The sequence below is a fragment of the Equus przewalskii genome, chromosome 5 (assembly GCF_037783145.1).
Source record: "Equus przewalskii isolate Varuska chromosome 5, EquPr2, whole genome shotgun sequence".
Classification (NCBI taxonomy): domain Eukaryota; kingdom Metazoa; phylum Chordata; class Mammalia; order Perissodactyla; family Equidae; genus Equus; species Equus przewalskii.
Genome location: NC_091835.1, coordinates 61789487 through 61803295, shown reverse-complemented (window position 1 = coordinate 61803295; position 13809 = coordinate 61789487). Strand labels below are relative to the sequence as shown.

Sequence of the window (13809 nt, the reverse complement as noted above, 5' to 3'; positions counted from 1 at the left end):
TTATGGAATGTGGTCTGCCTCTGGGAAGAGGTATGACCTTGGGTGAGGGGTTCTCTTCAGCTGAGGGCAAATCTCAGAGAGGTCTGACAGTGAGGGCTGTCAGGCAGTCGCAGTTCCAGCAGCTCAGACCATGAGTCCTCCAACATTGTACCCTGTACAACTAGCATTTCCAGTCCTCCGCAGCGACCCCTTTGACTGAATGGCTGTGTGGAGTAGTAGAAGGAACAGGGAAGTCTTGGCTTTTTATCCGTAAAATAAGGATACCTTCATTGCAGAGTTTTTGTGGAGATTAATCAGATCATATATATATATATATATATATATATATATATATAAAACACTTACACAGACTGTGCCATGTAGTAGATAATTAATAAATGGTAACCATTATCCTTTCTCTCTCGCTGTCTTTCCACAGGAGTCTATTGAATCAATGTATGCCAAATGGATCATTTTACTCAATGATTTGACTGTGCATGAAGGTAGTTATAGCAAAATTTCAGGTTAAGAAGAACAAAATAAAACAAAAGTAATTTGGAGCATGCACATCCTAATACTAGTTACAGCGTAACAGACTTTAACAAATTAATAGTAAAATAAAAATGACAAAAAATATTCTAGGTAGATTATTTGAAAGTCTCTATTATGAGATTTCCTGCGAGCCTCTTGAGTCTTTAGGATGAGGAATGAGGAGAAGCTTGAGGAGCAGGTGTCCAAAACTGGCTGGGCAGCTTTCATACCTTCCGGGTTGTAACTGGATTCCTTCCATTTTGAGCATTCCTATGACCCACTTTTTTGTCAGGCACTGTGAAAGCAAGAGACCAAAAATAGATGAGCAGAAGATGAGACTGGGAATGATTAAACAAAAGGAAAGAACTTAAGTTGAGATAGTCTTAAAGCTAAAAAATTTAAAATAAAGATAAGGTAATTATCACTAGTGATACATTTTAGAATAAAATATTTTTAAAGGGCCAAGTGTAAAAAGTTTAAAGGGAAACTAAACCCATGAGGTTAATAACCAATAAAATAATGCTGAGTTAAAAATAAGTAAAAAACGAAATTAAAAAAAGGAGAAATTAAAAATAGAGCACAAAAGTTTGGAAATTCTTTTTAACAGCAACTACAGATATAATATGGCATAAATGTATGACCAGAAGTGTTACTTTATAAATCTCAAGTCAAAGATGTATAAATTAAGACCCAAAATAAGCTAATTTTAAGACCATAAAGAAGTTATTTCTTATATATATATAAATATATTCATATATATAAATATGTTCAATTTATTAAAAAATTTCAAACTGAATGTATTAAATAATTTCAAATTGAATGTCTGGTTCTTTAAGGAGTCATTTGGTACCATTTATCTAGAATGTGAATGTACCTAGAAAATGGGAAGGAAGAGTAGCTGAATCTTGGCAGAATAACGTTATGTTCAGTTCCCTTAAAAGATGTTTAGGAGCTGAAAAGGCAGTCAGAAAATATAAAACTTCTCTATCACTGTTACCCTCCCCCTCCGCCCAATCCCCATGTGCACAGAGATTCAGAAAAGCAGAAATTTGTGATCCTAAAGAAGTGTTTAAATATTTTGTGCAGATTATTCGTTAGTCATTTGGGTTGCTTGTTAAAGGCACTTATTCTTGGATTTGTCTCCAATCTACCAAATTAGAATTGCTGAAGTTTGGGCCTGGGAATATGCATTTCAACAAATGTGACAGGTAATGCTGATGTCCGCTCAAGTTTGAGAGCCACTAGTTCAAATGACAGGACTAATCGCCCTAGACTGGGGAGGTGAGAACTCCTGGTGACACAGTGTGTCACACAGAGCCGCTGAGAGGCAGGGAAAAGGTCTTTAACGCTTTATTTGACAAATCAGCTGTCTCCTAGCTGAAATTGACATAGAAAAGAGAAAATCATATAAGGGATGCTTATTAAATTTGTAGACAACTCAGTAGAAAGAAGGGTTAACATGATAGATGATAGCATTAAAACTCAAAAGGGTCTTGACAGGCTGTGAAATAGGATTGAAATTAAGACGTTGAAATGTAACAGGGATAAATGTAAAATCCCCTATTTGGGTTGACAAAAAAAACCTTATTGCACAAGGTCAAGATGGAAGAAAGCAACTTAGTAAGAATTCCTAAGTGAGGACCCGGGAGATTTTGTTGACTCTCACCATGATAGGAGTGACCAGAGTGAAGAGGCTGTATCAAAGCTAAGACAAAATGAGGCTGGAGTACTAGAGAGGGGCCGAGTGGGGAGAAGCAGTCTGGAGTTTCTCCATGCTGGTCAGCTTGTGCTTCTTCCTGAATGACACATTGCAAGAAGAACATTGATGAACCAGAGCTCAACTAGAGGAAGCAGTAAGGATGAGAGCGTCTCATAATTATGCTAAATGAAGGACGACTGAGGTTTAACTTAGAAAAGGCACGTTTTTCAAATATTGGAAGTTAACTATCATTTGCAATAGGGAATAAAGAATAGATGAGACAGTGAGATCTTCAGGAAACTAAAGGCTGGGGTGTAGAAGGATCGAGTAGAACCAAATAGGGCAGCGAGTTCTAGGAGAACGAGGACTGAAAAAACGAGATTTGGTTTAGTTCATAGAAAGTCAGTTCAGTTGAATGGTAGATGCAGAAGATTGATTGGAGATTAGAGAGGGGCTGGATGGTGAATACATTGTAGGCCATCTTTGTAGACAACGAATTCTGGAATTTTGGAAGAGAAAAAAGGGGAAGAAATTGGATGAGTTTCTAGAAAAGGCACTAGAATGAATTGTAATTTTGTTAAGGATAGGGAAGTCCTGTGAGTATTTGATGGGGTGACTGGATCTAGGTTTGCAGATTTAGGTCTGTTGTCCGAGTGTATCTCCCTTTCACTCTCAGAAGTATTCTGGTTGGATGATAAATATCATGGTATTGTGGTATTTGAAGGCTGAGGGAAGTGAGCCACTGGAGAGAGCATGAGATTGAAGATTTGGTAGTGAACATACATAATGAGGGAGCAAGTCCTGCCAGGTCCTGGCTGGCCAGCAACAGGCCTGGGCTGGCCAGGGGGCCAGGCTGGGAATGCAGTTGGATAGGGGAGCTCTGGCAGGTGCCGTGAATCCAATGGCTGGAGGCCAAGTCCAGAACTCAGCTGGAACCAGCAGGGCTCTGGCACGCTCTGGCAGTGATGAAGACTTCTGCATTTTAATAGAGGATTCTCAAGAAGAGAAAGCGTCAGGGCTCCAGTGGATGGGCATGAGCTTCTCTTTGCAGACCTTTCAAAGGCTGGCTTCTCAAAATCCATTTGTTTTCAAAGACATGCTACCAGAAGCTCTATTCTGGGGTTTCTCTCTCCTGAGTGGAATGGGAAAGATCTTGCTTCATTAGCAATAGGCAAAAAGTAGAAACCTCTTAAACCAGAGTGAGCTGTGTAAGTCTAAACCTGAAAACTGTGATAAATATACCATCAATGAGAGCTGCAGACGTTGGTAGTTTTCTGTGAGCGCACATTTAATAGGACCTGTGGATTTGCATGTCCTATAGAATCCCCGCTTACAACAGGCAGACTTAATGCCCTGGGCTTTTCAAGTGCAGGGGAACCCTGGACTGCCAGCCATTCTTTTAACTGTTCCTTTCTTAGCCTCTTTGGGGCTATATTTCTTTCTCCAGCATGAAGGATAGATGCAATGTTACAGCCTCGTCTGTGGTTAAGAGCTTAGGCATTGCAGTCAGAGAAACTCGGCTGGAAGCTCATTTCCACTACTTGCCATTTGTTGTTTGCTTTGGGCAAAATGACTTCATGTATCTGAGCCTCATCTGTTCCCAATCTTCCTCTTTTTGCTTGAGGAAGATTGTTGCTGAGCTAACATCTGTGCCAATCTTCCTTTATTTTATGTGGGATGCCACCACAGCATGGCTTGACGAGCAGTGCTAGGTCCGCACCTGGGATGCTCACCTTCGAACCCTGGGCTGCCAAAGGGGAGCATGTGAACTTAACCACTATGCTCCAGGACTGGCCCATCATTTTTTTTTGAGAGAGAGTTATGAGTTCAAATTTGGTGGCAAATTTAATCTATGCTGCATGTCAGGATTGCAGATAAGCTAAAAATGATTAAGCTCTTCAATGTTGGAATTAGCAAATTTTCACTGTTTTGTTCTACTCTTCTTAGGGTTGAAGGGATGCATTAGCTGTTAATCAGCATTGACAGCTTTAGAAAAGACTGCCTTTTTTTTTTTTTTAAGATTTTATTTTTTCCTTTTTCTCCCCAAAGGCCCCTGGTACATAGTTGTATATTCTTTGTTGTGGGTCCTTCTAGTTGTGGCATGTGGGACGCCGCCTCAGAATGGTTTGATGAGCAGTGCCATGTCCGCACCCAGGATTCGAACCAACGAAACACTGGGCCGCCTGCAGCGGAGTGCGTGAACTTAACCACTCGGCCACGGGGCCAGCCCCCCCTTTTCTTTTTTTTTGAGGAGGATAAGCCCTGAGCTAACATCTGCTGCCAATCCTCCTCTTTTTGCTGAGGAAGACTGGCCCTGAGCTAACATCTATGCCCATCTTCCTCTACTTTACACATGGGACACCTACCACAGCATGGCTTGCCAAGCGGTGCCATGTCCACACCCAGGATCTGAACTGGCGAACCCCAGGCTGCCGAAGCAGAACGTGCACACCTAACTGCTGTGCCACCAGGCTGGCCCCAAGACTGCCTTTTCTTCTCTTGTTCTGTCCCTTTCTCCCTCCCTCCTTTCTTTCCTTCTTTCCTTCCTTTCTCCCTCAAACATTTATTTGGCTTCTATTGTGTGCAGCTAAGGGTTGGAATGTACAGATCAATGTGCTTTTATATTTCTGTGTATAGCCATGTACCTTTCCAACTAGCCTGATTTCTTTTTCTCCATGGGCTTAGTTTGTAGAATAATTTATATAACTGATTAAAACAAGCCTAGATAGTTTGTGACCCATTTTTGCTAGAAGTTTTTCTCTCCCTCATCTAGTACTATGATGATTAAGATAGTTTACAGTAGCCTGGCTAATGATTTTCAGATTTGATTCTCAGGGAATTATAAGCATGAGGTTCTCAGACACGCTTAGAATCACTGAGTCTAAGTTCTCTCATCTTCAAAATGATGGTATTAACATTTTACTGAAATATGTGCATTGAAATGTACTTTGTAATTCTTGGTTGATGGCTTTTTAAGGCCAAAACTTTAGCCTATGTAATTCTTAAAAGCAAAGTATGACTAACTTGATAATAAAGATTTCTAGGCCATCATTGACATTCCCTTATTAATGGCAATGCTGGTAGTAATACCAGAAGAAATAAATGAAAAAAGACTGATATCTATAACGGCATAGTAATTAACATGTCACTAGTGGTCCTTTGGCATTATGGTTTGAGGTAGTAATGAAAATGTCATCTCAAGTTATTCTATCATTTATTAAGAAGTAGTAAATGAAGTCCTCAAAACACGTTAAGATCAATAGGTGTTCTTTGGGCCATTGGCTGCAGGGTCATTTTAGCTTCAGTTTGGTGCAGAAGCCAGCTTGTCAGTATCTTTCCTATTCCTGCCACACACTGTTACATGTGCATATTGTGCATTTTGAATGATAGCATGGTTGATTCTAGGGTGCTTTACTCATAAATTGTGCGATGTACTTAACTGTTGAGTCTGCGTTCTAAAACGTAAAAATGAAAGTAATGATACCCTTCTCTGTGTGGTTTTGAGGATTAAATGTGATAAAGCATAGAAATACTTGACACAAAACATTGGTAACATTTATTAAGTACCGGCTGCATGCTTTTTACATATGCTATTTTTATTCCTCATTTAACTCTGCTTGATGGATACTCTCTTTCCATTTTATAGATGAGAAATCAGAAAGGTTAAGTGACTTGTTAATGTTACGTGGTTAGTAAACTGCTGAGGTGGGCTTCAAATCTGGGTCTACGGTCTCCACAGCGTGGGCTTTTATCATGTTGCCTCCCACATGGTAGGTTTTCAACAAACCGTAGCTCTTCTGCTTCTTCCATGAAGGTTTTTGACAGAGGGTCTGAAAGAAATAATTTCTTCTTCTTAAGTTTGTATGGGTATGACTTTCAGTCAATGTTGTTTAAGCCACCCCGTCTGTAATGTTTTGTTATAGTAGCCCAAGTAGACTAAGACAGATATCACCTTCCTTCTGCTTCAAGAACTTCATTAAACACTTTTACAGAGTAGGTATGCAGGCAGTGGTTTCTCTCAGGTTTTATTTATTTGAGAAAGTCTTTGTTTCTCCTTCATTTTGAAAGGTACTCTTGCTGGGAATAGAATTCTGGTTGGCAGTTTTTGTCTTCCAGCATTTTAAAGATGTCACTCCCTTGTCTTCTGGTTCACATGGGTTCTGATGAGAAGTCTACTGTAATTTTGTCCTTGTTCCTTTATATATAATGTGTCTTCTTTCTCTACCTTCAGGATCTTCACTTTTCTTTTCAGCAGTTTGAAATATAATATGCTTCTGAGTAGTACATAATGGAAATAGAAGCCTTATCTTCCTTATATATGGCAAGAGTGTTCCACCAAGAAGTTCCCCTTTTGTTTGACACATGTTGGTCCTTTGCTTCTAGTGCTCTTCCTAACCTCTAGTCCTCATCAAATCCTGTTCAGATATTAGGAACTAGCTCACATCCTGTCTTCATGAGGGCTTCATGGCAGATAGGTATCATCCTGTACTTTCTTGACCTCCAAGCTCTCTCTTCTTTGGCCTAGACACATTTTAGACTAAACCCAGTCTCTCTCCTGTGAAATGATTTCAGAATGCTTCACCATCACAAGTTCCCTTTGAACATGCTCTGTTTACTTCTGAATATCAGCCCATTATTTAAGCAGGCTGGGTTTTTTTTTTGTTTTTTTTTTTGTGCATTGTCAAGTAAATCCCTTCAAGTCTTTCTTCAATTAATATGACTGATTTCTTTAACTCGTATGATTATTTTAATTAGATTGCTTTCCTTTTTAAATGGATAACTCTAAAGGTGAAGGAAGGAAGGCAGGTATTGGCCTACCGAGAAGGACCTCATGCTTGGTTTTATGCTCTACTGTTGCCATCTTGAAATTCTTGGTAACAGTGAACAAAGGGCCCCCCACTTTCATTTTGCATTGTATGGCCCTGAAAATTATGTAGTTGGGTCCTGGCTTTGGGATTAACATCTCAGTTGGGAATTTGGATAGCCAGAAGGTGTTATGAGGACACTAAGTGCCTTGAGCAGAGAGGAAACAGAGTACAGGGAGGCAAAGCCATCCCTGAGGCAGCAATTCCAAAGTGTTCTTCACGGCGTTTCATTTATGTGTAACGTGTGAAAAGGCATTAGTGGTCAAATTTCAGAAATGTGTTAAGGAAAGTTAAACAGGTTACCTTAGGATAGAACTTCTCAGTCCTTAATTTGGGAAGCAGAATTGTGACTAATCCAAATAGGATTCCATCTGCAGCATTTCTGAAACTCATTTAACTGTGGCTGCTGGCCTATAGGAACAAGTGTTCTTGGGGCCGTAGTTTTGGAACACAGCTTGACAGATGGGGATAATAGTTACAGGCTTCCGGCGCAAGGATGCCTACTCCTACCAGTAGCTTTGGGAACTAGGCTGTGAATTGTTTAGTAGAAGGAATAGAATGAGCCATTGCTCTCTAGTGATGGACCAAAGGCATTGAAAATATGGGAGAGCCTGGGGTTGGCTTTATCCCCATTCATATCCCCAAATACCTCCTGGGTCATGTCTTTCCTTTCTTTCCTCTTTACAAAGCCCTTCAACTTGCTTTTTAGTCAGTTTTTACCTTGATGAAAGATGACTGTTAAATCGTATATATAAATCTGCTATGTGCATGTCTCCACTGGAAACTTTGGAGGGATAGTCTCTAAGGGACATAAAAAAAGGAGGAGACTTGGCCCCTGTACTGTAGATGCACAAAAACATTTATTACTAAATGAATAAAAGCAGTAATCAGAGTCTGGATCCTTTCCTCTTTGGGGATCCCTGTGCGCAGCATACTCTGCATATCCTGTTATAGCAGCCCTGGCTGGGAACCATAGAAATGGCATCGTAAGTGATCCCATATTAGCCTCTAATGTAACCATCAGCCTTACTCTATAAATCAGCTGGAAAATGAGCCTGCACTTAAGAAGCTTGTGCCTAGCACACAGGAGACCACTAAGAAGTGTGTAGTGAAGAGGGGGAGGAGTGGCTGGGGAACACACAATGGGAGCTGTTAGAAGTTGGCATGAGTTAGTGAGTGATTGCCCGTGAGTCGTTATTATGTGCCCATTGCTTGCAGAGTATATTTAGTATCTAATAATGGCATGGTTTTGAGCCATGGTTCTCAATTCTGCCTCAATCATATATGAAAATGAAAAAAATAGTAAGATAAAATTCCCCCACCTTTCTGAGATTCTGATTCAGTTGGTATGAGTTGGGCCCAAGAATCTGAGTTTTCAGCAGATTTTTCTGGTGATTCTGCTGCAGAAGGTCAAGAATTACTAAATGTTGAAAAACACTGATATAGGATTAGGGTGTAAACTTTAAACAAAAAGCATTAAAAATGTACTTCAAAGTCACAGTGTCTAGCCTAAGAAATAGCAGACGTTAATGTAATCTGAATAAAATCTTTGCAGTCCAGTTTTTCTTCTCCTTCTTAAAGAATATTTTTAGTGATAAAAGAACCTCTCACACTCCTTCTGGCGGTGAGCTCTTGTGCTAATATTCTTTGAATTATAATTTTATTTCATGATCATTGTAATTTTTAAAAACTTTTTATTGTGTTTTTGGATGAAAAGTTATAAAATAGAGAATACTATTAATGCTCTGTAAGGCTCCAATTGTAATGAAAAAGACTAAGTATGCATGTCTATCATTAAAAAGTTGTGCCCTTCATGGAATGTCTCAGCAATTACAATGAAATTTTTCTAACCAGTGAGTTTTCACAATTCAGTTTTGTGTCATCCCAAAGAAATTTTCTAGTATTTTATTATAAAAACAACTGATTTTACAAAGAACAACCATTTACCCGTTGCCTAGATTCTACCATTAACATTTTGCTCTGTTTTTTTTTTAACACATGTCTATTTAGTTATTTGTCCTCTTCTCATCCCTTAATCAATCTTAAATTTTGACACATTCCCAAGAAAACTGCAGATATCAGTACATGGTCTGCAATATTTGCTTATAGTTATTTTTTTTGCTATAGAACTTACATACAAAGAAATGCACACATCTTAAGTATGTATTTATTGAGTTTTGACAAATGCAGACCCCTGTCAAGATATAGAACATTGCCACCATCTCAGGCTGTTCCCTCTTGCCCTTTCCTGGGCAATCCCCCCTTTTGCTTATTCCAGGATTTCCTATAAGTGGAATCATATAGTATGCAGTGTTCTCCTTCCAGTTAGTATAATGTTTCAGACTCATCCATACTGTTGCATGTATTAGTAATTGGTTCCTTTATATTGCTGAGTTATGTTCCATTTTACGAAAATACTACAGTTTATCCATTTTCCTATTGATGCATATCTGGGCCATTTCCGGTTTTTGGCTATTATGAATAAAACTGCTCTGTAAATTCTTGTTCAAGTCTTTCTGTAAACATAGGCTTTATTCCTTTTGGGTGAAAACCTTGGAGTAAAATTGCTGGCTCATAGGGTATGAGAGTTCTTTTTACTCTATATCCTTGACAACATTTGGTGTTGACAGGTTTAAAAATTTTGACAATTCAGGTTGGTGTGTAGAATGCTTCTTTATGATTTTAATTTGCATTTCTCTGAAGACTGATGATGCACTCTTTTCCATGCACTAGTTGATAATTCATATATTTTCTCTTTTGAATGTTCAAATCTATTGCCCATTTTTTTATTGAGTCCTCTTTTTATTATTGAGTTTTAGGAGTTATTTACATATCCTGCATATCAGTACTTTGTCAAATATTTTGAAAACATGTCCTACCAGTCTGTGGCTTACCTATTCCATACAATTTAAAAAATTTACGTATTAAATAAGAAAGTTAAAAAAAAGACAAAGTTCAGATTCTATAAGAAGGCAAAAACATGCTGATTGGTGGCTGGTGGAGCATGAGGTTGACATCTGTAGGGAGAGGTAGGCACTGAAGCGGGGAGCAGGGAAGATTGTAACTGGGAAATGGAGCTGAAATTTTAGAGGGCTCCCTATGTATCAGTTGACATACATATCTGAAGTAAATTTCTCAATGTTTCTGTGAAGTCGGTCATATTCCTAAAATCAAAGTTCTAAGAGTTTAGTAAGTGGTCCAGTCTATTTCGTTGCAGGTTGAGTTCCGTGGCTCTCAAGAGGGTCTGTCTGAATCTTCTCTTAGTCCATCAGCTTTTCTTCAAATGAAGAAAACATTTTTTAATATAATTTAAAAGTTGCTTATGATCTGTGGTAGGGTTTATTTTGATTAAAAAGTTGTGCTAATATTTTACCACCAGGTGAAAAAGGATGAGTGTAATGAAAAAATCAATGTGTTTAAAGTACAGAGAAAAATATGTATATAATATATGTTTTAAGATTCCATTTATTTTAAATTGAATCTTTCCTCCAAATACTTAATATAAAAATCATGTATTATAACTTTTAAATCCATACATATGAGTTCTAAACTGCGGACTTAAAGTAAACTTTTAAAATAGATATTTATGGGGCTGGCCCCGTGGAAAAGTGGTTAAGTTCCCGCACTCAGCTGCGGCGGCCCAGGGTTTCACCGGTTTGGATCCTGGGCACGGACATGGCACTGCTCATCAGGCCACGCTGAGGTGGCATCCCACCTGCCACAACTAGAAGGACCCACAACTAAAAATATGCAACTATGTACCGGGGGGCTTTGGAGAAAAAAAGGGGGAAAAAAAAGATATTTAAATCAGTATTATTAGGAAAATAATATATGTCCACCACATAAAGCATTTCTTATGAATTTAATACAAAGATAATTAAAAAGTTACTTATGAGTTAAATTTCTTTTTCCTCCCCCCAAATCTTCCAGTAAAGTGGACACTCCAGGAAGAAACTCCGTATTCATTTACACTATGGCTGTGTGCCCTGGAGGTACATGTGCCCTTATCGGAAAAGCACAAGATGGAAAAGGATTCAGGATTGTGTTCATTTTATTGGGTTTTTTATTCAGCAAAATTCATTGTACTTTTACTATCAAATCATTACATTGTACACTAATGATGTAATCATGAACGTTTTATTATGTGTCTACTACATTTCATTCCCTGTGCTAAACTTTTACATGCGTTATTTCATTTTATCCTTCTGCAAACAATATGCATTATTTCGTTTTACTCCCCCTTTACATATGAGGACGCTGAGGTCTGACGAAGTGAAGTAGCTTGTTCATAGTCACACAGTTTTGCAAGTGGAGGAATGAGGATTCCAACCCGGGCAGCCTGACTTTAAGCCCACACTCTGGATTGTTAGTGGACAGAGAACCAATCATCTCATTTCATTATTCCAAACATTATAGTGATATTTGTTAACTTAGGAGGAGTGAAAGCAAGTAACGTGTTAGACAGAGGAAACACTTGATTTTGTAATTTCCAGTGATTCTTTTTTTCTTTTTTAAGATTGGCACCTGAGCTAACAACTTGCCAACCTTTTTTTTTTTTTTTTTTCTCCCCAAATTCCCTCAGTCGATAGTGGTATATTTTTAGTTGTGGGTCCTAGTTGTGGCATGTGGGATGCCGCCTCAACATGTCCTGGTGTCTGGTGCCGTGTCTGCGCCCAGGATCCAAACTGGTGAAACCCTGGGCGGCCGAAGCAGAGTGCGTGAACCCAACCACTTGGACACGGGGCCGGCCCCTCCAGTGGTTCTTTTAAACAGGCTTCTTTTCTCAAACCCCAAGTTTTCCCTCCATTCCACACCATAAGACCCATTGGAGACTCAGACTGGCCTGTGTCTGGCTGGCTGTTCTGTGAGTTGGAAGGCTGTGCGATCCAATGCTTAGAGGGTAACTAATTACCAGTGTCCTGTCTCACAACTCACTACTGAGAAGAGTGACCAAGAGTACAGGTTCTGGGATTTATGACTTGGGGATGGTGGTAAAGCCTTCCTAAAAAGAGTTGCCCTTTTTATTGCAAGGTTTTTCTTCCATTTAGATCTGACTGAAGATGCTCCTGTGAGAAATATTTGTAACTTAATAGTCAATATTTATTTGTTTTAATCATTTATAGCCATGTTTTAAAAGGCATTGTCAAGTAAAGATGGATATCTACTTTGGTTAACATCAAGATTTATTCTTCTAGGAAGCTTCAGATATATTGATTAGAATGAGACTGTGATACTTGATTCATCTTAATACTTTAAAAACTTGTGCTTAAAAACTTACGAAAGTTCCCTGTTGAATACTGCATTAGATCGATGTGTCTCCATTTGACTTTCTAGACTTCTGGTGCTACTATCCAGACTTTCCCCCATCACACACCCAAATAAACTTTATTATACTTGGACCATCTCCTCACTTTCCAATAAGACACTCATTCTTTCCTGCCTCCTTGCTCATGTTGGTCCCCTCAACTCATTCTCTAGACTCCTTCAGGATAAGCCATTTCAACTCTAGTCCCAACTCCTCTTTGAACCCTTCCCTGGTACTATAATGGTTAAGAAGGCAAACCCTGGATTTAGAGACACTTGTGTTCAAAACCTAGCTTAACTGTTGACTGGCGATTTATTTTACTTTCCTTAGTTTATTTTTCACCTATAAAGTGAGAATAATAGTAATGTAGTGGATAGACTTAAAAGGTGGCTCTCATGATCCCTGCTGCTGGTGTCCACACCCATGTGTAATTCCCTCCCTCTGAGCATGAGCAGGATCTGTTAACTAACCAATGGAATACAAAGATTACAGAATATACGATTACATACACGTGTTGCACATGACTGGAACATCTGTCTTGCTAGGAAATGCTCTTACTTGCTGGCTTTGAAGAAGCAAGCTGCCATGTTGTGAGTTGCCATATGGAGAGGGCCATGTGGCAAGGAACTGAGAGTGGCTGACAGCCAATGAGAAACTGAGGCCTTTAGTCCAACAGCCTGCAAGGAACTGAGTGTTGCCAATAGTCATGTCATCTTGGAGGCTGATTCTTCCCTTGTCAAGCCTCAGGTGAAAACCCGGTCCTGGGCCACACTTGGATTGCAGAGGACCTTGCTAAGCCATGCTGGGACTCCTGAACGAAAACTGTGAGATAGTATATGTGTGTTGTTTTAGGCTGCTAAGTTTGTGGTAATATTGTTATACAGCAATAGATAACTAATACAGGTGATATCTTAAGTCTCTGCCCCTATTTCCTGGCACACAGCTGTTAAAACTCTTGGAGTCTCCTAAGTTGTGTATGCTAATGAGGTGACTGGTGGCTCAGGGCTCCTGGGTAGCTTCAGGATGGGGGCTGATTGTCACAGGAACCAATGGTGTGATTAGAGAGTTGGAACCTTTAGCCTCACTCCCTGACCGCTGAGGAGGGGAGAAAGGGAGGTGGTTGAGTTAATCACCAATGGCCAATATTTATTCAGTCATGCCTAAGTGTGAAGCCTCCATAAAATTCCTAAACAGTGGGGTTCAGTGAGCTTCTAAGTTGGTGAAAACATCCATGTACTGGGAGGGTGGTGCATCTCAACTCCACGGAGAAGACAGAAGCTTCTGCACTCAGGACCCTTCTGGACCTCACCCTATGTATTTCTTCATCTGTCTGTTCATCTGTATCCTTTATTATATCCTTTATAGTAAACTAGTGAACATAAGTAAGTATTTCCCTCCACTCTGTGAGCTATTTAGGAAATTATAGAACC

At 39.4% G+C, this 13809-nt stretch overlaps 1 long non-coding RNA gene across 1 annotated transcript in view; it reads right to left on the bottom strand.

Moving 5' to 3' along the window:
• Positions 1–622: 622 nt before the first annotated feature.
• The window catches only part of LOC139083377 (uncharacterized), a 78503-nt gene continuing 65316 nt past the window's right edge, over positions 623–13809 (bottom strand). Inside the window, exon 3 of the long non-coding RNA XR_011540047.1 lies at positions 623–805. This is a non-coding gene — a long non-coding RNA (uncharacterized lncRNA). The remainder of the gene's footprint in view (positions 806–13809) is intronic.